Raw genomic sequence first — 25,578 nt, 5'->3', positions numbered from 1 at the left:
TTTTGAGTGATGTCAGCTGAAGCATTCACTCTCTGGATCTGTATATTGACAGAGCCATAATACCAAGTTTGTCTGTTGAGGTTTGGTTCAGAAATAGCTATTGTGTTCTCTAATTAGAGAAGACAAGGAACTAGAAGAACTTTTCTGTAACACCCCTGATCCAGTCAATCTCTGGGTAAGGCACTGAGTCACACAGAGTGCTCTTCTCTTCCTGTCTGTATCAGGAAAGTGTACTCAAGTTAAGATAATTTAAGGGAGACTTAATACAGGGACTCTTTTCCAATGGTGTAGAGAAATAACAAAGAATTGTGACATACCCTAGGGGTGTTACCTTCTCTAGGGCCAACAGGACAAGAGGGGCGAGTACCACCAAAAACTGAAAGAAGAAAGTCATAGAGAGATGGCCACCTAAGAGGAACTGTGACCTTGAATCAAAGCAGTCAGCTTTCCCTTGAAAATCCTGCTGATAAGGAACCTGGAAGATAAACACCCTGATCCCTCACTTTCCTAATTCCTTGAACAAGTTTAACCAGAAGCAAGAGGGCAAGAAAGGCTGATGGTATAGTCCATTCTAGACCAGCATCCAGAGGCTGAGAACAGGGTGGAGAAGGGTGAGGAATGAATTTTGAGGAGAAAAAGAACCTTATCTGGCATACTACAGAGTAGTGGTTTTCAAAGTGGTACACTTACCTAATTGGGGAGTACGTGAAGATTTCCTAGGGGTACGTGGCAAGAATAGCTTTAAGATGATCAAGTTCTCGACCCTTGAGTTGCATTTGTATTTCTTCATAATATTGATCTGCCTGAGCATGTGCCTTTGGTTGAGGTTACTTCTTCCCAACTCTCCTTTCACAAATGTCCTATTAACCTTAAAGAAAAAAAAAAAGTATATTTTACCCATCTAGAAAGATGTACCTCTTCTTTGTATTGATGTATTATCATGAATTGTGAAAATCTTTGAAGAGACAAAGGTACAATTTGAAATACTGATGTCTGTGGACTCTCATTCATCAGAATTTATAATGTATTTAATTTATTGTGAACAGTTGTGTGTTAGTAAATTGCAATGGTTACTCAAGCCAGAGGCAAGTTTTGTTTTTTGGTTTTTTTTTTTGTTGTTTGTTTGTTTTACCTTTGGAGCAGTGGTTGCCCACAGTGGCTGCACATCATAACTGCTTGGAGAAATTTGAAAATATCTTAATGTCAAAGCTGCACCCAGGACCAATAAATAAGAATCTATATGTGAGAAAATTTTAAAGCTTTCTAGGTAATATAAAATGCAGACAAAAGTAAGAACCATTGAATTAGAAAGTTAAAGAACTAGAAATCATTGATCACAGGAAATTAAGTTTTTTAAAAATTATATGCTCATTTTGTTTAAGAAAAAAATGATCAATAGACATTTAAATCAAAAATTGCATTTCGTAGGAATCCTCTATTACACAGGAGACTGATGGAGAAAGTAGAATGAAAGTATGTAAATAGATCAGTTCGAGGAACAATGTAAAATTTCCAACATTATAGAACTTTTAAAAAATGGATAATAGCTTACCAAATCTTTATTATGTTGTGCTAAGATGAAGTCACTATCAGCAGACCCTGCTTCTGATGAAGCAACTGAGAAAGCTGGATAAAATATAAATAAAAATTCTCTCGAGGGTCATCAAACATCTACTAGGCTAACCAAAACTAGATGGGCCAGTAGCTCAGAGAGGAAAAAGAAAGGTGAGCTGGCCTTTGAAATAAATTTTATATTGAAGCATTTGCTGATTAGCCCTGGACAAGAGGCTGAAACTCAAGTAGAGAGAGCATCGTCATGAAGAGGCACAGAAGGCAGCAAAGCTTCAGGCAATTCCATGAGTTTGTAAGACAAAAATTGTAGTTAGGGATACCAAGGCATCTAGGACATGAGGAACCCAATGTCTCAGAGAGAGGAAATACAAAGAAATAAGTCCAGTCCTTAGTGTGTCCCCTCAGAGGAATTTGCCGAATGTGAATCTGCTTAGGGAAAAATGCTGTGTAACTAAGCAAAAAGCTTCTGCGGTGCAGAGTGGTGTTTCCAGTGGTCTCGGAGGGCCGAAGAGACAAAGAAGTTTGGACCAAATTTCCAACGCAGAGGACCACTGATAAACATCATAGAAACCTACACTCTAGGTGAAAAGTATAAGCCAATCTCTTAAGAACATGAATTTTTTAAATCAATGAAAATATTAGCAAATCAGATCCAGATATGTATCATACTCACACACACATATACATATATAATGATTATGTAATTTACCCATTAGCCAAATAAGGGAAGAAATGAAATAATCATCTCAATAAATGCTGAAAAATATTTAATATAATTTGATACTAATTCATGATTTAAAAAAAAACTTTTAGCAAACCAAGATAGAAGGGATAATTACAAAAATGTCTTTATCTGATAAAGGTTACTTACAAAAACTCAATTACAAAAATGTCTTTATCTGATAAAGGGTACTTACAAAAAATCATATTTAATTATTACATAGTGACAACTGTCCCCATGGTATCAGAATAAGTCACCTTATCACTATTACCTTTTCTGTTTAACACTGCATTTGAAGTCTTATCTATTTTAATAAGGTGAGGAAAATAAGGAGTTTTAATAGATGGAAAGGAAAAGAACCTTTAGAAGATAACAAGATTGCAGGCATAGAACCCTCCAAATTTAAATTTATTAATTATAATAATTAAAATTAATCTATCACAATTAATAAGTAAAGCATTTTACTGGGATGCTACAAACAAGAATAATATATAAAAATTAAATGCATTTTTATATTCAAACAATAAAGATAAATTTTAAAAGAATACAATTTATTAGTTATAAATTTAACCGAAAACTACAAAACATTACTGAGAAAATTTGAACGAGATGTATTAAATGTTGGACATACTATGTTTATGGCTTGGAAGACTCAATATTGGAAATAAATGTTCAAATTGATCTAATACATAATATATATCACAATATATGTCAATATAATCTTAATCAATATCCAAGCTATTGTGTGTTTGTGTATGTTTATGTGTGTGTGTCTATATTGACAAGCATATTCTAAATTTTATATAGAAATAGAGAGGGTCAAGAATTGCCAAATATTAAAAAAGAATGATAAAGGTGGGGAATCTTTACCACTAGACCACATTATAAATCTATAGCAATTAAGACAGTATGTTATCTGCACAAGAATGGGAAAATAGACTAATGAAACTAAAGAACATACAAAAACACAGACATACATATAAGGTCACCTAATTTATGACACAGATGTCCTTGCAGTAACAATAAAGGCATTTTTGGTAAATATTGTTGAGTCAATTGTATAAAGGGGGAAATTAACATTACCTCTACCTCACACCATACACAAGAAACAATTTAAACTCATTTTTGCCTAATCAATTAGGTAATACAATAGTAACTACATACAGTAGTCCCCCTTATCTATAGGGACTATGTTCCAAGATCCTCGGTGCACATCTGATACTGTGGATAGTGCAAGCCATATTTTTATATAGTCTATTTCCTATACATGCATACTTATAATAGTTTCATTTATAAATTAGGCACGTAAAAGATTAACAACTACTAATAAAGTAGAACAATTATAATAATATACTGTAATAAAAGTTATGTGAATGTATTGACCTTATGATGATAAAGGTTACTTGGACACAGCACAGATGCCATGACACTTTATCCGATTACCAAGACCCCTTCTAAGTGGCTAGTGAGCAGGTAGCATATATAGTGTGAACACACAGGACAAAGGGATGACTCATGTCCTGAGAGGAACACAGCAGGATGGTACAAGATTTCATTACACTACGCAGAATGGGGCGCAATTTAAAATTTATTGTTTGTTTCTGGAATTTTCCATTTAATATTTTTGGACCATAGTCGAACCACGGGTAACTGGAACCACAGAAAGAGAAACCATAAATAAAGGGAGACTATGATACCGAAATGTGAATACTAAAGCAATAAAGCTTCGAGAAGAAAACTTGCAAGAATATTTTCCTTGTTTGGTAAGCAAAACTTTCTTATAAAAGTACTAACCATGAATGGAAATAATTGGAAATTGGTCTACATTAAAATTAAGAACTTTTATCTAAAAAGACATCACTTGCAGAGTAAAATAGTGGTATCACTTGCAGAGTAAAATGAAATCCAAGACGTCAAAGAGAATATTTGCAACATGTACATCAAACAAAGGTCTTACACAGAGAACATATGAAGAACATCTACAAATCAGTCAGAAAAAGACAAACTCAGTAGAAAAATGGGTAGAAACTTGAATACACACTTCACAAAAAAGATATCAAGACGTCCAAAAATATTTGAAAAAGTGCTCAAATTCCATACCTATCAGAATAGATAAAACAAAAAAGAGAAACTACCAAATGATGTGAAGCAACTAAAATCATCAAACACTTCTGTTAAAAATACAACTTGATACAAACACTCTGTGAGAATGTTTAGCAGTACCTCATAAAGCTGACTGTATGACCCTATGACCCGACAATTCTACTGTTAGATATATACCTAATGTAAATGTTTACATACTTCACAGAAAGGCATGCACAAAAATATTTATAGCAGCACTACTCATAATAGCAAAAATTGGAAAGAATCCAAATGTTCACCAATGGCATCATAAATAAATCAATGGTGATATAGTCCTGCCGTAGGATGAAATACAACAATGAGAATGAAGTATTACTACACCCAACAATAAGTCTCACAAACATAATGCTGAGCAAAAGAAGCCATACTTAAAAGAACACCTACTGAATAATTCTATTATTTATATAAAGTTTTAAAATGGGAAATCTAATCTATGATACTAAAGTCACAATAATGGTTACCTTTGGTGCAGGGGAATGTGTTTGGAAAGAACAAAGGGGAATTCCTTGATCTATCTATTTCCTGGTTACATGGGCATGTTAACTCTGAAAACAAGTGACATGTATACTTAAAATTTGTATACATTTTTGAATGAATGTTATACTTCAATAAAAAGTTTGTTTTAAAAAAAATCAGTATAGTATTTTGATACCATTAGTATTTTAAAGATAAAATAATTGTTTTACTTTTAAATGTTATTTATTCACAACACACTGGAAGATTATATCCTTTACAACTATTTAAAGTTTTGATGAAAATATTAGATATGAACTTAAAACATTTGTATGAGACTATATTGTTTTTTCTTCAAAATCTTTCAGTAGATATCTGAGGATAAACTTTGATGACCACTAGTATAATGTGTGAAACTCAGTAAAGGAGGTAGACCCATCCTCAGATGCTGTTTCGAGACGGGGTTATGGACCTGTATATCTTCCCCAATACAGGGCTCAAGTCAGCCAAATGTTAGAGTAAATTTACAAAGTGAGTGATATCAGTAGGTGAAATTCTCTAGCCGATGGAAAGTTTTTAGCGAGAGTAATGGTTGTGTGTCACATCAGCAGTGCTCTGAGTTGTCAAATATCTCCCCTCAGAGCAGTGGGTCGCACAAGAGTAGAACTCTTCCCTTGGATCAGCAATGTCTTTTTCTCCTTGTTCCTCCAATGTGTTAGCAGTAGAAACGGGGTCGGTGGTAATAAGAAGTCAAGCAATCAAGCTTTACACCAACCATTTCTTGCTTTCTGGAAAATCGTTACCTGTTCCCTGAGGCAATATCTTCAATCCCACCTTTGGGCATATGTGGAAGTTGGGCCAATGACTTGTTGTGATTCTTCTGCTTCTAGAGTTTTCTAAGCCTCTCTCTTGGATCATGTCACTCTGCTTCTTCTCCCTTCTTCTCATGTTTCAAAATGTTCAAGAAAACTCCACATGAAATATCCGCTACTGGCCAGTTTTGTGTCTCCTTCCTCCCCTGCGATCACGATCTCCTCTCTCTCATCCGCGTCCTGCCTCATCCACTGTACTCTCCTTCTTTTATGCATCTTTAACGTCCTCACTTCCAATCAATTCTCCCCTTTTGTTTTAACTACCAACCACGTCTTTATTCTGTCCCCAAATTTCTCCCTTGTCTCTATTACCTGCCTTGAGTATCAAATTTTGTTGTCGATCTTTCCGAAAGAATAGTCTGGTCTTAGAAACATCCTTTCACTACAATTATTCACTATTCAAACATAGTATCTGGATCCTGACCCATAATTCCATGGAAACCCTGATGAGAAAGTTGTTCATCGCCTTCTAATGGGCAAATCCAATCACCTATTTCAGTCCTCATCATCTTTGACTCACCTATGCCATTTTCCTCTGTAGACCAGCCTCTTATCCTCAGGACTATGCTTTCTTTGATACTGTGGAAGTTTACCGACCTGGTTCTCGCTCTCATCAACTCTTTCTGTTTTCGCTGCTTTCGCTTGTCATCCAGCGCTGTAAAAGGAGGAGCTTCTTTAGGCGCTGTGCCGAGGACGCCTGTCGTCGCACCCCACACTCTTTCTGCTTGTCATCTCATTCATCCCCATGGTGCTGGCCTTACACTTACGAACTCCACACGTACGTTTCCAACGAGACCTGAGGTCTCAACGGGGGCCCTTTGGAAGTATCTGTTGACTCTGAAATCATGAATTTATTTATTCACGCAACAAGATGATGTTTGCATTGTGTTTTTCATGTTTGCATGTTTGGCATTAAGCTGTAATGTTTTCAATTATAAGGTACCAAAGGGCAGAGGTCATGCATATTTAAGTAACTTTCCATTTTTTTTTAGTAATGGATGATGATGTTGGTGATTTGACAGCTTTATCATTCTTACCTCTTTGAGTCTCACAGTAACATCTCAAGGGCTCATTTTCCCTGGTTACCTCAGCTTTTCGCCAGTGACTTGGTCTCTGGATATAATGGCAGCACATGTGAAACCAGTTCGAAAGAAACAGTGCTTCTCAAGCAGTGCGTGAATCAGCAACCACAACTTTGCATTCTGGAAATAGTTTTGGCAGTTGGGAAAATTATCCTGAACTAATTGGGACTGTTATCTCTGAGTGGAAAGAAGGAGTCATATGAGGGTGAGGTGGGCAGAATGAAATCAGCGGAGAAGAGGTAGCAATTAGGCAAACTCACTAGCAACTTGGGAGAGGTTAGAAACAAATATTCCGCTGAAACTGAATGTGAGTTAGAGCCAGAAAATTCCTGGGAAACCACATAAGCCAAACCTCTCATTTTATAGATAAGGGGCCCAGAGAGGTTATTTAGTCAGAGTTAGACAAGTCAGTCAACAGCAGAACCACAGCAGGACTCTGCCGTTCCAGTGCCAGGTCCATGCAGCCCCAGGATGCCTCCGGGACACTGTCTGATGGTCGATCTAGTGGGACTTTTGACTCTCAGGCTTCTTTAAACGCATGATCAACCAGCATTTCAGTGACACTTTCACAGAAAATCAAAGAGGGCAGAAGTTTTCAGGAGCTAAGTTGCTCATATTGTATATAGATTTTTTTTCTTCAACCGATCTACACATCATCCTAGCTGAGATGATACATGTATTGACTCAACCATCTTCCCAGCCTTGTGGTTCTTTGACCTTATCCTCCATTCCTACACACCAGTCCACTCCCTAGCCCACAGATGCTGCCACTACCAGGAACTGCTGTGTCAGTAAAATTTCACTCTGTTTCTATCTCTGATGCTTCCACGTCTCACACTAGCTACATCTAGTCTGTGAAGTTTCCAGTCCCACCATGCCCTCCTACCCTTCTGAATGTCTCTCAACTTTAACTTTCTCACCCGTCTTGGACCCCATAGTCAGCAATTTCAACCACATCCTTGCCAGCATCTTTGAGTCCCTCATCCCCATGATCGTTAAGCGTTGGGTCCAACAATTCACGACATTCACTTAATCCCGTCGTATTCATTCTCTCTGTTCCTGACCTGCTGAGTTGAGCTGAAGAAAATAACAAAATTGTAACAGCCATGAGTGTTTACTTGTCCCTTGCAGCTTCACTTGGGCCCTCATTACAGCTCATCAATCTTTCTTACATCCCATATGTCAGTGACCTCAGAGCTCTCAAATTAGCTTCTTCGTTCTTCATGACCATAGAGGAAACCCCCTTCTCCTAGGACACCAGAAAGGACCCACCGACATAAACTCCTTCAACTTTCACCTTCCCATGTCCAAATAAATATGTCGTCACCTACCTTACTTTCTTTTACCTTCTCTCGAAACATACGGAGCTATTTAGATACTAATGCCTATGCGTTCTCCATTCTACCCACATCCTCTTTCCCTACGTATGGCATGGAGGCATTAAAAATAACTATTTCTCTGGGAGAAGCTAAGCCTTCTTCTTCTTTTCCTCTTTTCACTTTCTAATTGAATGTCTTAGTTTATTCTCTAAGTTACACACACACACACACACACACACACACACACACACACACACACACAATTTAAGAAGTCCTTGTAAGCCAGTAAAATTAATGTCTTTATTTAGTAATGAACCATCTTTACAGAGCTCAGGGGAAAACAAGGCTGGTGCGTTTAAGGTTTGTGCGTTGTGTTTCTGCACAGTCTCCCAGGGGGCAATTCCTCCAGTTCCGCCCACAATGAAATGCCGATTCTCAGCAGTTAACAGCACATCCTTAACCTACTGACATCACATGGAGTGGGAGTTTTCCAAAATTCCAATAGTTTTATTCCAAAAATTTCTAAATCAACAAGTCAGCTTTGGGGTCACTTTTTAAGACACTTCTGATACCTATGAACTCCAGGTATGTTTCCCAGAATTTATTTTAACTAAGCAGCAACTACACGTGCATGAAATTGCCCTCAGGAACACCATTTCCTCTGGGAGAAATTACTTAACCATCTATATATCAGAAAAATGGACACCGATGGCCCAGGGCCCTGGTAGGAAACATACTCTGTATTCCATACGGGAAGGTCGAGAGAACATACAAACGTATGACATATCTCAGTAACTACCCTTCCTGATCAAACATACATAGTGTCATTTGAGTGCTTCTTGACTTATACCTACGTTACACCTATAATGCCATTAAACAAAAAACCCATATATTAGAAAAAGGGGACGCTACGTACTTTGGCTAAATCTCAGCATTTTCACTTTAGATATTCCCAAAACCCAGGCTGATGGCCATTGGGATATTCTTTTATAAATTTGGGGAAGACACACACTCTGACTTTCTAAGGTGTCCCTAGGCAGCTGATCCTGAACTCGGAAGCCCTTAATCCACAGAGAGGGATGGGATGAGGAGAAGGCGGCATTTACCATAATGTTTTATCATGACTCGTTCATGATTTACATCTTATACTTGGCACATGACGTGGTGTCCGTAGCTTTACTTATTTCCGGAATTTGTTTGGAGCTAATGGATGAGAGCCACTGAGCCAGGCTGGGCCGATCCCCATGAAAGGTGCCTTTTTGCAAAGCGATTTTGCTCTGCATCAAAAATAACTTTGCATAACTCATTATTTTTCTTTGAGTCTAAATAAAGGTGCATGTCATCTGATAGTGTATGAAGTAATGCACACATGCTCTTAATATGGCTTAGGGTAACTTACACATTCAGTCTTTTGCCTTCTCTCCCTTCCCTACACCAAAAAATAAAAATAATAAAAAAAAAATACAGGGAAAGTTATCTTACATAGGAATTAACAGTGAACTCTAAAAGTTTTTGGTAGAATTTAGGGATTTCGTGTGTGTGTGTGTGTGTGTTAGTATATGTTTTACCTTTTAAAAATAGTTACAAGATGAAGACTTTTGGGAAAGCTCACCAAGTTTATGAAGATTTAAGGATATTTAGTACTTAGGGCATTTTGAAGATTCCAAGAAGGAACAGGCATCTCCCTTTGTACGTCCTGTCAGCGTTCCCAGCGAGGCTGCTGTGGCCCCGAGCGCCTCTGCGCACCAGATCCCCAAACAATAAGCACAGCAAATTAAATGTGGCTCCAGTGGTTTTGGACCTGAACCAATATGTTATCTTTATTAATGCGTTCAGGGAAAAGGTCTCGTTTTTATTACATTGTTCCCCCAATGATAAAGGCACGAGGGGCAACTGAGCAAAACAACACCGAAGAAATTTCCGGCATTTGGCAACCAGGTTCACGTCCCTGTGTGCCTGGCACAGTGAGGACTTGGCGCAGTCCAGCTCGCCCACTCCCCGGTTCCAAAGGCAGCCCCCTCCCCGCTTTCCCATGCTGCTGCTCTTTGCTTACTCTGACATTTTCTTGGCTTTAGCTGAAATTTTGACACATAAATCCCACTTGTCAAATGATATTGTAAAACAAGCATCCAAGTGTCAGCACATGGCCCCGCAGTCTGGGGACCAGAGAGGAAAACGAGGAACACCTCCACGGCAGCTTTCATCTGCCTCCAGCCATCTGCAAGTAATTCGAAACCAGTTTCCATCACAGCTAGGTTATTTGGCCCGGTAACACAGCACAGCAAAAAGAAAGGGCCAGAGTCATCAAAACCTGTTAACTCTGTAATAAGTAGATAAAACTGTATATTTTTAAAACCTACCTCAGATCGACCCATTAGCATTCAGTCAGATGGTCCGAAATCTCTTTTTAGTTACAAATCCCACCGAACAGCGCTAGCCCATTCAATGGTCACATTTGCCAAACACCCCCGGCCTTTTGACCTCACATCTCTGGACTTGAAAATTGCTCAGACCTCGATAGGACTTCTGTGAACTTGAAATCTACAGTTCTCATGTGAAAGAGACTCGATAGAGATTTTTCCAAATTTGACAAAAAACTTCAATATTTACAGTTGACCCTTGAACAAAACGAGTTTGAGCTGCATGGGTCCACTTATACATAGATTTTTTTCAACAAATACCTGTACTGTTTTTGACCCATGGATTCCACGGATGCAGAGAGCCTACTATATGCATTAATCTATGCCATTTTATGTAGGGGACTTGAGTGTCCCAGATTTTGATCTCTGCAGGGGTCCTGGAACCAATCTCCCACAGATACCAAGGGTCTACTAAGTTTTTGGGGAGTCAAAAGGTGGGAGGTTTTGGGGGGCTGGGCAAATGGGGTGAAGGGTTAAAGAAGTACAACTCAGTAGCTGATGGATGGTCAGGGGAATGAGGAGCATGACAGAGGAAATGCAGTTAGTGTTAATATGACGGCTGGGTGGAGGGCTAGGGAGGGAAGAAGCAATTGGGAGGATCGTTTTATGTACTATATACTTGAAACCAATTAAAAAAAATAAATTTTTAGAAAAGTTACTTGCAGATTTTATACTAGGGTGTATCAGCACCCCTAACCCCCAGGTTGTTCAAGGATCAACGGTATATAACAGTATCATTAGCAAGGTGCGAAGCTGAATGTTATAAAACAATAATAAAAAACAAATATTGATCATCCATGCTGAAGGAAATATTACCTTTCTTTTCTCTCAATAAAAATCAATATAACAAAAGCAGTGTCATGGGAAGGGGTAATTTAAGAGTATACAGATAAAAAATGTAGGAAAAAATATTTTAGAGGTATGTCATGAAGTTAATTAATTAAAATATATATAATAACTTCTTGGAATTTGTAAAGTGGCAATTATTGCATTTTCAAATTTTGTCATTTGTTGTGCTTGCCCATCTCCTTATAGAATAATATTCACTCCCATATCAAATCTATTCATAGTTTTTATTCTTTTTCTCAAAGAGGGACTCCAAAATTGGACAAGCTTCAGGCACCTGGAAACCTGAATTTGCTGGGGAACCAAGGAACAAACCATGCACGCCTCTGCTTATAGTCGGGCTGGGCAAGCCCATGGAAAAACCTGTACAGTTTATTTGCTGACACCACTGTCCCTTCGGCTCCTTGTCTCTAACTCTGGCCTCAGAGATAGAAATTAGAAAGCAGAGCAAAATTTTACTGACACAGCAGTTCCTGGTAGTGGCAATATCTGTGGGCTAGGGAGTAGTCTCCAAACCTGGACGAGTGGCAAAGCCACATGAGAGTCTCACTGTGGACAGACATACCGAGCTGGAATTTCCAGGACACGGGGCTGGGAACACTTAACACGGCCCCAGGGAATGTCAATGATGTATGTGTGTCTCATTCTCAGGTATGTGCTCCAGTCTAGCTGCTAGCTAGTCTCCCTTGTGCTATTTTATCAGCCTACTCCCATAATGCCTCATTTACCATCCTACCTGGAGGAGATCCCATGCCTCAGCATTTAAGGGCTGGGACATCCATTCAGCAAGTCCCATCATTGCTCATCTTGACTGCGACAGCCTGCAGACTGGCATTCATTCTAGGCCCATTTAGACTACCATTTAGTTCACACGGCACCCGAATTAGTCTTTGCAAGATACAAATCTGCTTAGGGCCAGTCCTGGTTCTTGCAGGGTACAACCTTTTCCTGTGTCTCAGTCCCCTTTAGTGCCATCTTGCACGTCAGTCACACTGTGGTGTCCCAGCCTGTCCCTCCTCAGTTCTTCGAATGTTCTACGTTATTTTCCCTGCCCCATGACTTTTGCACATGCTGTCACCCTAATGCTTATTGCCCAGTCAGGAGACTAAGCATATTCTTAAAGCCTACAAAGCCCAGGCAACCAAAATAAGAGCAAAACCCCTTTAGAGCATATTTGGAAATTAAGAAGGCATTAAAATAATTCTCCCAGGAAAAGAGCACAACGTTGTTGGTCTTCCTACATTATTTGAAAGTTCAGACCAGTGAAGTACTTATTTTTAAACACGTGCTGCAGGGAGGGTGGTTGGGAAGGAAAGCAGCATTGTTTTTGGGTCCCACTCCCAGAGTTTCGGGTCTGGGATGGACATGAGAATCTGCATGTTTAATAGCTTTCCGGGTGGAAATTCACACTGTGGAGCCCCTTGGAGTCTGTCACCTGGTTTTTCCCCTTAACATTACTTCTCCCCATGCCTCTGCTGGCCCTGCCCAGACCTCCTTCTACCTGTACATTTATGTAAATAACCTCCTTAACCACAACTAGAGCCTATTGGAAAGGATATTCTTTTCAATGTATGGTGATAAAAAAAGTTTGACATAAATATGCAAGAAAATGAATCTTGACCAATACCCTCTGGCATATACAAATATTACCTCAAAGTGGATCATCCATATAAATGTAAAATCTACAACTAAAATTAAAGCAAGAAAATCTGGAAGGAAATCTTTGTCACTTTAGGTTAGGTAAAGACTCTTTAGACACAAAAATCATAAAAGTTTAAAGAAGTGATTAATTGGCCTTCTTTAAAACTTTCGTTCTTTAAAAACTCTGTTCAAAAAATAAAACATACAATAGGAGAAAATATTTACAAAACACATAACTTATATAGGATAGGTATCCGGAATATATAAATAACTCTCAAAACTCAATAGTAAGAAACCAAGCAATCTAATTGTTAAATATTGGGCAAAATTTTGAACAGATTCTTCACCGAAGAAGATATACAGATGGCAAATTAAAACATGAAAATATGTTTGCTGTCATTAATCTTTAGAGAAATGCAAGTTAAAACCAAAATAAGATACAACTACGTAACTATCATAATGGCCAAAAGAAGGAAGAATTGAAGGATGGAAAGGTGGAGGAAGGAAGGAAGGGAAGGAGAGAAAGAAACTTTGACAATAGTGTCGATGAGGATGTGTGGAACAACTAGAACTCGAACTCTCATACGTCGCTGGTAGGAATGCAAACGGACACACTTTGGAAGATAGTTTGGCAGTATCTTATAAAGTTAAAAATACCCTTAAAATAAAAAATCCACGATTCCACTCTTAGGTATTTACCTAAGAGTAATGAAAATCCAGGTCTGTACGAAGGTTTATAGAGGTTGTATTCAAAATCATGCCAAATGTCCAAATGGTGAATAGATTGTTGAAATTGATGATACATCAGTACAATGGAATGCTGCCCATCAATAAAAAGGAATGATCTGCTGATTTGCACGACATGAATTAAGCTGCACTATCCTGATGCACTAAGTGATAGAAGCCAGACAGAGACACCCGTGTATGATTCTATTTATGACATTCTGGAAGGGACGAAATCTTTTCCAGAGGTTCTGTCCATAGGGACAGAAGATAGATTAGCGGCTCCCAGGGGCTGGGTGTTAGGGGAGTGGGTTGAATAGAAAGCAGAAGGAGGAAGCCTAGTGGGGCGATGGGAGTGGTCCGTAGCTGGATCGTAGTGTGGCTACAGGACTGTGCGTAATTGTAAAAACCTCATAGAACTTGACCAGGGTGAACTTTACTGTGTGTAAAATAAATTGCACTTAAAAATAATTAATCGAATTAACTTTTGGATACAATTCTTCCGATTATATTTCCTTTGTGGGGTATAGTCTAAGGACAACAAGAACCTAAATGAAATTTTAAGCTTAGTATGTTCAGTATTTGCAGTAACATTGGTATTGTAATTATGAAACTTTTCATGTGTAGTGTAAAATAAAGCAAACAAATAAATATGTTAATATTATCAGGAGCTAATATTTGAACTATAAGAGAAAAGATGTATTAATATAAAATTTTTAAAGTTAAAAAATGCACAATTTTTCATTTTTCATTAGGATTAATATGAACTCATAATGTATGTGCATTCTAGCATTATCTACTTAAGCAGTTAGAGATAACGGCACCCCAATGGGAATGAGCAGAGCTAATGTTCAGCTATTGATTTCTAAACACATTCCACACTGTGAAGCATCATGGCTTGTTACAGTAATAACTAATCCCAGGTCTAGGGCAAGGAAAACACAAGGGACAGGGCAGTGTAAGAAAATGACAAAGTGCTCATATACTAACGGGACCATATCAAAGAACGACAGGCACCTTCTCGAAGCAGCTCTACGAACCAAAGTTAGAACTTTCAGGTATCAAAAAGAACGATGATGGCAATGAATTGTAACGCAATGAATTTTTAAAAACCAGTTTATAATGATAATAGAGAAGGAGCAAGATGAGAAATAAGAATACTCTTCTTTATAGAATACCAGCTAGTAAATGAAAACATAATAGTTTGAGGAAAATTACCACTTTGCAAACTTCAAGTAATAATTGTAATAGGCAAGAATCATTGATGGATTATGAAAACGTAAGATGAAAGGTTGTTAGGGAACAGATTGAACACAATCCAGGTATCTCCCCCTCCATCGTGACAGATTAGTTATTAATCCCAAATGAGGAAAGGTACCCCAATATAGAGAGATCAGTCTGGCCATCACTTTAACCAAATGACCAAACCACAGGCTCACCAGTGGTGGAACAGTCTGACGTCATGCATTTCCTAGCGTAAAGCATTCAGAAACGTACACCACCAGTGTCATGTTCTTGCCAAAGCACCTGAATCTAACCATGAAAAGTCAACCAGGTGAATCCACATGCAGAACATTCCATACGATTAGCCTGGATTCTTCGGAAGAGTCGTTGTCATGAGAACAAAAAAAACAAACAAAAGAAATGTGGGAGACCTGTCTAGATTAAAAGAGTAACTAGATTAAAAGACAACCAAATGCAATGCATGAGCCGTGACCGACTGCTATGCCAATCAAATAAGTACAACAAAAGTCATTTGGAAAATACCGGGGAAATTTAACACGGACTTCCTATTAAATAATGGACTTAATAATTGGGTGGTGTATGATAATGGTGCTGTGGTTGTGTCCTTGTGTTAAGAGATGCTTAAGGTACGTGGAATTGACATGTCATAGTGTCTGCGCCTTACTTGTATATAGTTCAGTAAAAATACATCAATAAATTGATAAATATGAGAGAAATATGAATAACTGATAAAACTGAATTTAGGATATAAGGAATATTTTTTATTATACTAGTCTTTATCTCTCATGTGATTTGGAAATACTCAAAATAAAAAGGTTGAAAGAAAAGAAAACTGCCTTGATCGATGAAGCGAAGGCCTGAGAGGTGTATCTGCATCACGCTGAACAATGCATGCACATTGTGGTTGGGAGAAAGAGGTCAGCCTCTGAGGTCACGGACCTGTGGTGGGACTTGGTGCTGCTGGAAGATCCCAAGGCACTGCTTTCTGTGCCCAGGGTTCCACTGCCCAAGGCCAGAGGGCAGACTTTGCTTCTTACCCAGCTGAGTATCTGGAAGACGCAGGTCATACAAAACAACAGAAGTCTGTGCTTCCCAGCAGTGGGAGCAAAGGCATTGGGCCAAAAGGTTATTAGTTTTAATTCTGGCTAACCCACTGGCAAAAATGGATGGCTTTCCTCAAATTCCTTGGGAATGGGTGGAAAGCACAGTCTTCCTGAGAAACCGTTAGCAGTATTTCAGTGGGATTTCTTTGGGAAGTCACTTTCCTCCATTAAATCAGTTTTAAAACAACATTTATCATCACTCACTTTTACCTAATCATTAGCATCACATCTAATCAAATTTAGGTGAAAGAGAAGACAAAGACTTGGTATAAAATTCCACTGTTCTTTGTTTTTTGTTTTGTTTTGTTTTTTGACAAGGATTTGTAAAACTATGTTTTTGGGTTTTTTTTGTTATCCTCTTTTTGCTGGCTGTTTGAGGGAGAGCTAGATGTCCTTCAAAGAATATTGTTAGGAGAGAGGCTATGGGTAGACAGAGATGAATTTTCCAATGAAACAAACGAATAATGTCCACGCCATGCACAGACTGAGGCTCATCTCAAAGGACTCAATCCACTCCACTCCAGCTGTAAGAGTATGCTTCAAACACTTGATTCTAATAAAATTCAAGTCAGCTTATGGTTGCTCAATCTTTTTTAACCAGGTGCCAAAAACCTGGCCAAACGTTTAGAAATGGGTCCCTTTTCTGTGACCCGACACAATGCCTAGTAGAAGGAATCTAGGTTAATTACCCTCTCTTCCAAAAGACCATCTCTTTCTTGGTAAAGAGCATTCTTCCTGATTTATCCAGCTTGGAAGGACACCATGAACTTGGCTTTCCAAACCTACTTATTAAAAATCCCTTCCCTTTTTTTTTTTTTTTTTGATCAGTCTTAAGAATCAGAGATTCTCACACAACAAAGTAATTAACGTCTGCAAGTCTTTTCATTTAAAAAAAAAATCTATTTTTAAGATAACTCAAATGTACTGTGTACTGGCATCTTCTATTTATTATTATTCCTTTTTAAAAGCAACAAAATTAAAACCATCCCTCTGATACTAGATTGCATAATCTGAAAAATGAGTTTGCCTTGTGCTTCCCAACCCACCTGAGGTTTCTCCTGACAAACTCTTGCACAATGTACGGCCTGTTGTTCTCAAAACTTAATTGAGTAATTTAAAAATATAACTAACGAGATATTTCAATGAAAATTCATGTAAATACCTCAGTACACAACATTCTTTTTAACAAGTTACCACATAGAGCACCTCATTTTTGTTAGCGTTCAGTGCAAACATCTTTTCTTAATTCAACCACTCACATTTTCTTCAGACCTTGAGAACTCTTGATTAATTTTTGAATGTCATCTGACCGTGTCCTAAAAGGCTGAAAGAATTAATAATGCTGATGTCATTTCAGATAAGATGAGTGCAGGTTTTTAAATGCTTGTTTGGAATGTGGGATTGGAATTTAAGACATCCTATATATAAAATTCTTACACAGCAATTGGGAAGTTAGTCATGGACACAGGCACAGGAAAAACATGTTTGTTTTTTTGATAACTCTGCAAAGTAAATTTAATTATTCCCTCATTAAGAGTTATATAGGGTAGTTACGCAGCACCCATCGTCATCAGCTGTAAAGAGAATTCTAGATATGTTGCTTATTTTATGCATAGGTACAGCCAACCAAACACGTTAAACTACTTAAAGCAGTTTATTGACACTGGCAAGGAACAACAATTTAGAAAAGCAAATGACGCAGATGGTACATTGTGGAGTTTTCAAGGTTTTTCTCCCCTCAGCCCCACTTTTCTTTTGAAAAGCTTTCTACATTGAAAACATCAAGAATTTGGAAAGCAACAAGCAATCAGGTATTTTTCTTTCTCTTAAAGCTATAATGTGGTGCCAATCTCAAACGGTGGACTTTCCAAATTTAGCCAGCTTTACTCATTCGAAATGTGAAGGTCTGTCCAACAATGAATACATATAGATACTTGTTAGGTCTTCGAGCCTGAACTAGTGAGCAAAAACCAAGCTAAATCTTTGCTAAGAACAACTTTCTAATCAGCAAAATTCAAAGCAGTAATAATAACAATAGTAATGACAACATTAATATCATTCACACATTTAATTTTAATTTTGACCAAATACTATAATTTTATGTTCTACATGAAAACAAGATTAGCCTCAGTCTATAAGCACATATAAGAATAGATTTCCTTTAAGATAATACATGAATCTGAGAATATGTATAGCAGCATAACAATACTATGTGATATGATGATTATTTCATTACCTATAATTACTGCATCATCAGGTCTCATCAGTTAATTCTTTGGCATGAAAGTAATGTTACATAGTGGATGAGAACATGACCAAACTGGATTCTGTCCTGTTATTTACTAGTTCTGTGACCTTGAACAAGTTCATTAGCCTCCCTCTGCCTCAGTTTTCTCATCTGCAAAATGGGGATAATAATACCTTCCCTTATGTAGACTATACGAGGATTTGAATATCTGCAAAATCCTTAGAACAGCTCCTAGGTAATAATAAACAATTACTGATAGCTATTTCTTTTAAGCCCTAGAAGCCTCCTTTCTAGAATAATATTCGATTTGATTCACAGAACAAGTGCATCATTCTAATTCACCAGCAGACATTCCCTTGAGAATCCTTGATTTCTTTTTCTGACCTCATCTGACACCTGTCCGGCCTGTTAAGCCTTCTGTGTTCCCGTGGATACAAGAGGTAGTATTTGCACGCCAAGCACATAACATTTAGTACCTCGTTATTCCTCGCAATAATCATATGAAACAGATATGACCCTAAGGTTACCTAAGCAGCTAAGTGGTGGAGGAAGCATTCAAATCTGTGAAATCTGACTGTAGATTATAATCACCAACTCAGTATCTGTCAGGCCCTATACCGAGTTGTTTAAATCATGTGGTGGAAGGGAAAGCAATATTTAGAAGGTAGAGAAAAAGAACCAGGTGCTTGGGATTCACATCATAAAGAGAGAAGAAGGTGAGCTCAGTGAAGGTTGCAGTTCGTGTTTTAGCACCTGCAGAACAAGAGAAAGCTCGTCGATTCAGCAGCACTGAGTCTGACTGAGAGTGGGCAGCACGCATTAGACTCACTTTCCAAGTCTGCCATTCATCTCGCCGTCTGACCCTGGCGTGCGAGAACAAAGCCCAGATTCACGGAGCGAGGATCCTGCTCTCCAAGCTGGAGAGAGATTGTAACCAGGAGAGAATGGTAAGATTAAATGTCTATTTCTACATCAACAAACTGAGCTGCCGGGAGATTTTAGGCCTGAATCAGCAGTGACTCTGGTTCTCATCATTGCATGGAGATTGGTCTTGATGGAGTGTGAAGAAGTCCGAGTACTTGGTGTTTATTAGCCCATTTAATCCTCACAAGAATCCTATACGATGGCTCTATGATCAACCCCGCCTTGCGGAGGAGAAAACCGAGGCAGTAGAACTTTTGACAACCTGCCTCACATCCCAGAGTTGACAAATGGGCAGAATCGAAGCCAGGTGTTGTGACAGCAGGGCGGAGTCTCCTGAGCCCCACAGAACACACACATGGGAAGGAAAACACCCAGGTCCTGGCCCTTTCGACCTAATAACATTATCATTACACACGCTCACACACCTTCACACTCCACTTTCGCCTCAAGGTTTTGGATACTTACACATTTTTTAAAAAAAGAAAAGCAGTGCTTGCCAGGGACTGTGGAAAGGGAGTTGGGGAGTTAGTGTTTAATGGGAACGGAATTCCAGTTTGAGAAGATCAGAAAGTTCTGGAGATGGCTAACCATTATCCACCCACTATGGCTGCGCGGCAAGGTGAATGTAGTTCCTGCCACTGAACAGAACACTTAAAAATGGTTGAAATGATAAATTTTTATGTTGTGTAGAACTTTGACTCACAAAACAAAACAACACAAAATGGGAGCCAATGAGAGAGTAATCCGGCCCAAAGTGTCGATTGTGAGGAGCCCTGGGTTCCGGGTCCTGTGACCCAGGAAGGACAGTGTTCAGCTACAGTGCGTATTAATGTAACTGGCCTTATTTTTAGAATTCAAGCATTTGCCGTCTGCTTTTTCTTGGCGAGAATACAGAAGTCTGTTGTGCTCCTGGAAAATTCAGTAGGTTTTACCGGAAGACTGGCTTGTTTCAATAGCATTCGGGATTTCTACGGCTTGGAACACGGTTTTCATTGAATAGTGATGGTCGTTGTCCAAAGTGACTTCCACGTGAAGGTGGCATTGTCATGTCTCAGGTTTTTTTTTTTGGAGGAAAGTAATGTATTTCCAGTATTATTATCTCTGCTAAATCATTCAAAATGACAGTACAACTTTCAAGTGAGAACGGATTTTCAGATTTAGAAGATAATTTTGCCCACTAATCAGCAAGATGGAAAAAGGGAACAAAAACCTTGGAAATAACTAAAACCCCAAATCGTGGCGTTCAGGCCTTCTGTCCATTCGTATTACATCTCTCAATGAATCAGAATCTTACCCTTGAAGGTCGAGATTTTCATATCAACCAAGACAAATAAAACTATTACTTTTTTTTTTTTCAGAATGTCTGTTAGAAATATAATTCTACATACCTGCTGGTTTTTTTTTAAAAAAAAAATCCGGTCTTAAAAATGGAAAATAAAATTTAATACCATGTTATTACTTACGGTTGTCGTTGGCAAAGCTTCCAGCTGCCTTCTGAATTTTCAAGCACCACCCAGAGTTGTTTTCCTTGCAGAAAAGATTTTTCTCTCAAGATTTTATGAAGATCCCTGAGTAGAAATGCATGCAGCCCTATGAAAAACATATTTCATTCATTTACTCCCAGTTTGATTTTTAAAATTTGTTAAACTTTAAAATTTTCCAGAAAGAAAAGGCTATGCATAGTGTGATATTGGCAGTATCTTGTAGGATTTACACCGCGCGTATTTGCCTGGCCCTGTGCCTGGGACTGTTATCTAAATCCTTTATCTCTACAAACCTCAGTGGGGACTTTATGTTTGGAACCAAAGTGCTGAAAAACCTTTTGTAGTATTTAAACTTTTATTTTGTGATGCTGTTGATGGTGAAAATAGAGACACGTGATATGTGAGAAAATATAAAAGTCTACGTCACATTTTTTGGAAAGCCTGAACTTTCTAGATGTCTCAGCGAGCCTTCGCTTCGTTCATCCATTGAACACATGTTCAGCACCTTTCATGTACCATGGGAAAATAGAGATGAACAAGGGCAGATGCTGTTCTATCTTTGTGAAGCCGGCTTTTTAGTGAAGGGGTGAGACAGACCATAGACCACTCAGGAAACAATGATTCTGAAACTGAGTTGTTTAAGTATCATGGCAAGTGCTTCAAAGAGAACTAGAGGGTGCTATGAAAGGTTAGCTGGAGCATCTGGCCTTGTCTGGGAGTCAGGGCAGGTTTCTTCGAGAAAGGGCTGTTTGAGCTCAGTCTCACCACTAGAGCCAGCCGAGATTCCCCAGCCCTGCACCTTAAGGAAGCCCACACCTCCTGTTCTAGACCATGATCAGGCTGCCCTGAACCTCAAAACCCTGTCCAAAGGCTCTCAAACCGCTTCTTAGGCTCGTGTGGGCGTCTTCCCTGGGTCTGTTATCCCACGGGGGTCTAGTACTGTTCGGCTCCAGATGTGGCCAGCAGGGGCTGCTTGCAGTGTGTGAGCGTGCATGGACTTTGAAGTGCACACCGGGATGCTCACAAGCCCTTTCATGATGTGGAAAGGGACCAACGATGGAGAAAAACGCCGGGAAACAGGAACTGTTGTCCTTACACCGCGACATTCCTACGCGGCACTCCGAGGGGGTTGAAAAATCTAAATTCTGTCTGCAGTGTTTGAACCTCCATTTATACTCTTGCCTTGAACCCTGAAAATGTTAGGGGGGGTCCCATTTGGTCTGTGCTTTGCAAGATGACTTGGAATTGACTGGGTCAGGTGAGGAGGAGCATTCTGGGTGGGGGCCACGTGGGTGAAGGTGCTGAGGTGGGGAGGAAAATGTGTTTAAGCGACCGAGGGAAGCCATTGAATCCGGGATGTGCAGAGGGTCTCGCTGCAGTCTGATAGAAGAGCTGTCCAGGGCAGCAGAAGAGCATCCATAGGAAAGAAAGATCTATCATGTGCCCGTAAATGAAATCTCATACAGTATTTGCCCACAGCATAGTTGTAAGTATAAAAATTATGAAATGACTTGTATTGTGGCTATAATTTATATACAAGGTATCTAAAAAATTAAGACTTTTTGAAAATAATTTTCTTGTAAATTTTGAATTATCAGTGTTCCATTATCTTCATAATCCTATGAAGCCTAGATATTATTCCCTATATCCCTTAAGTCTCGAGGAGTAGTATTTGTTTCCACTATTACTCAAACTCAAATTTTATATTTGATAAATAAACCTAATTTCATTCATCAGCTTATGAATGTAACTCAGCTGTAGTTTTCTCAACTGTAATATTGTAATAATAATAATAATAATAATAATAATAATAATAATAATAATAATAGAGATGTTGGGAGGGTGAAATAAATCGACATATATAAAGTACTTAAACAGCACTAGGAAACCACCAGGCACATAATAGTATGATGTGATCTCTGTATCCATAATTTCGATTAGCAGAAAAACAAATGTAAAAGCAATTCTGTGATGAGAATGATAAGAGTAGCAAGATTTTTAAAACCACAGAGAAAGAACTGATCCATTCTGCTTGTAGAACAGGGAAAGGTTTCACAGTAGAGGAGATATTTGATCATGAAGATTTCAATAAGCCTGTAGGGAAAAGGACAGCTTCTCTGTTTGAACAAAAGGATGAAGTTGCGTGTATAGGGGCGACTAGGTCATTGGCGTGGCATAGACTGGGTGGGCCCACTGCGGGGAGCTGAGCCCGGTGGGACTCAGAATTGAGCCAAATGAAGAAGAGACGTGTATCTTACACCAAAGATACAAGTAGGGCAGTGTCTCTCGTGGGATGGTCCTTGGACGTTAGAATCCCCCGGGGTGCTTGTGAAAAATGAGGATGCCGGGGCCCACTCCAGACTGAACGAATGGCGATACAGAGCCTGAAGTGTTTACTAAAGGGAATAAAGAGATTGTGCGGAAACTTAAATACAGCGTGAAGCTATAATTTGGTTATTTTATCTTTATACTATGGAACATAATATTTTTGAAGAATGTTTAACAACATGGAAAAAATCTTGTCACATGGTACATATATACATATATACATATATATATATATATATATATATATATATATATATATATATATATATATGTATCTATTCATTAGCTTAGTAAAACAAGATCCCTAAGATTAGGGAGAACATAAAATAACAATAAAGTCTTTGACTCCAAGCATGAAGGCATTATCGTTGATTTTTCATTCTTTCTTTATGCTTTGCTGTAATTTTGAAAACTTCTAAAATGAAACCACCTTAGTTTTATAGTTGGAAAGAGCTCCCCAATGGGTGCGCGATGATGGGGCGAGGTGGTCTAAGAAGCAGGATGAGACACCGCAGTGGGCGGTGAGTACCCTGGGCTGGGAGATGAAACCTCCCCATCTCCTCTTTCCTTTGTGCTCCCCATCCGTTGAGACCTGCCTCCTCTACTGAACAGCAAGCTCTCCGAGGCTGGGAACTGCACGGAACTCGCGTCTGTAAGCTCAGCACCTAACACGGAGTCAGACCTAGGGAGGTTCCATGGAGGCTTCAATGACTGACTGGTCTCCAGTTCTTCAGAAGCCTTTCCTGACATCCCATCAGGCCCAGCCAGGACTTCAGGGCTCTGGATTCTGCTGTTAGGGAGATGCTTGCTACACGTTGGGAGCTGATCCCCAGCCCAGGCAGGATGAAGGGAAGAGATGAACATGCACGTTCTATGCGAGAGAGTGGTGGGGTTGGGCTGGCTGGAAGGTGTTAAGAAGCAAAGAGAGGGCTCACTGCTCTAAAATACCCACGCTGGCTCCTGGCAATTTACCATTGTAACTTCATTCCTTGGGGGTCTGAATTCTTGTAACAGTCTCCTATTAAAATGCAAATGCCTCTGGGAGGTGTTAAGCCCTTGTCAGCAAACACCTTGCTTATTAACTAACACCTGAGCTGACGGCCATCTGAAAGCAAGTGCTTGTTGGGAAATAAGTTTTTGGGGGGCAGGGGGGGGGGAGGCGGGGAGAGTGTTATGCTGGTGGGACAGTTGGAGGACAGCTGGGACCTTAGGTTGACTAGGCTTACAATGTCACAAGATCTCCAGGGCTGGAGCTGGCCATAGGAGTAGGTTAGGATTCTTGATTGCGTGTGAGCGTGCGGATAGGTGTAGGGAGGGTCCCAGGGACCTGTATCTCTTGGGCCTGGTGTTTAAGATAAAGGCCCAAGAGAGGCACAGGGCGGGTGGGAGTGCCTTGGGGCCTCTGTGCTGCCCCCCACAGGTAGTTTCATTTTCTCGTCAAGCCCCATTGCACATAGGACTAGGAATAGAGAATTTATAGAGAAAGGGTTTTTGTTATTGTTTGGTTTGGTTTAGTGTGAGTTCGGTTTTGTTTGTGTGGTTGGGGTTTTTTGTTTGTTTTCTTGATATATGGGTTGTGATTTTTGAGTCATAAGCATAAATATTCACTGTTTGGGCCGCAACTATGCACCTCAGCATCTCAGCATTGAAATTAATAATGTAGTAGCGATTTATTCATTTGTCTTTCATTAATTAATCCACATATATGTTAACTCTTCATTTCTCTTCAAACATTAAAAACTGCATTTCTAAGCGTTTAAAAAACTATTCTCTGAAAGCCTTTCTCTTGGTCTGTGTCTTTCTGGAAATGCCAGTACTAGAAAAATATGCTAAATTTTCCCACTTTTGTATATATTATTAGTCACCACAGGAGAGCTAAATGGCACTCTGGACTGAGTAAGAATGCCTGAACAGCTTTCAAATATTTGGGGTTCAAAATAACCCAAAATGTGTTTTGCCAAACCATTTGCTTTCTTTTTCATTTTTTTTTAAACCCATGTTTATTTCAAGGAGCATTTATTCCATGTGTTTCTAATGCATTTACGCTCAGTTCATTAAAATGCTCCTCTAAAACAGACCTTGGTGTCCGAGAAGACCAGTAGGCCCTTCGGCTTTGAAGGGTAGGTGTGTCGTGCCTGCTCGACTCCGCTGTCTGGAATGACCCAGCTCCTTCCTGGGAGGCCACAGGACTGGCACAGGGCACTAGCGCCCCAGGCCCTGGCACCCTGGTGCTCTGTCAACCTCTGCCAGGCACACGGGCCAGTTAGGAAGTCCATGTCTGCCTTTGTGCATCTTGGTAATGCTGAGGATTTAAGGGTCAGGCTGTAGCCCACGTGGCCTTAAGGCGTGAGTAGGAGCGGAGAGTGTCCCTGTTTCTGTAGTGGTGGCAAGCGACGACCTTTGAGAAAGCTAATGCAGACCTGATGAATTGAAATAGCTTAGAAGTAGCAAAGGG

General features: G+C 39.3%; 1 long non-coding RNA gene across 1 annotated transcript in view; it reads right to left on the bottom strand.

Annotated features, from left to right (window-relative positions):
• The window catches only part of LOC107510764, a 241,652-nt gene that overhangs the window by 9,730 nt on the left and 206,344 nt on the right, over nt 1-25,578 (bottom strand). The window contains exons 4-5 of the long non-coding RNA XR_001596921.2: nt 20,775-20,901; nt 691-868 (exon numbers count right to left, since the gene is read on the bottom strand). This is a non-coding gene — a long non-coding RNA (uncharacterized LOC107510764). The remainder of the gene's footprint in view (nt 1-690; nt 869-20,774; nt 20,902-25,578) is intronic.

This window comes from Rousettus aegyptiacus, unplaced genomic scaffold (assembly GCF_014176215.1).
Source record: "Rousettus aegyptiacus isolate mRouAeg1 unplaced genomic scaffold, mRouAeg1.p scaffold_m13_p_16, whole genome shotgun sequence".
Taxonomy (NCBI): Eukaryota; Metazoa; Chordata; class Mammalia; order Chiroptera; family Pteropodidae; genus Rousettus; species Rousettus aegyptiacus.
This window is presented reverse-complemented; position numbering and strand designations above follow the sequence as displayed.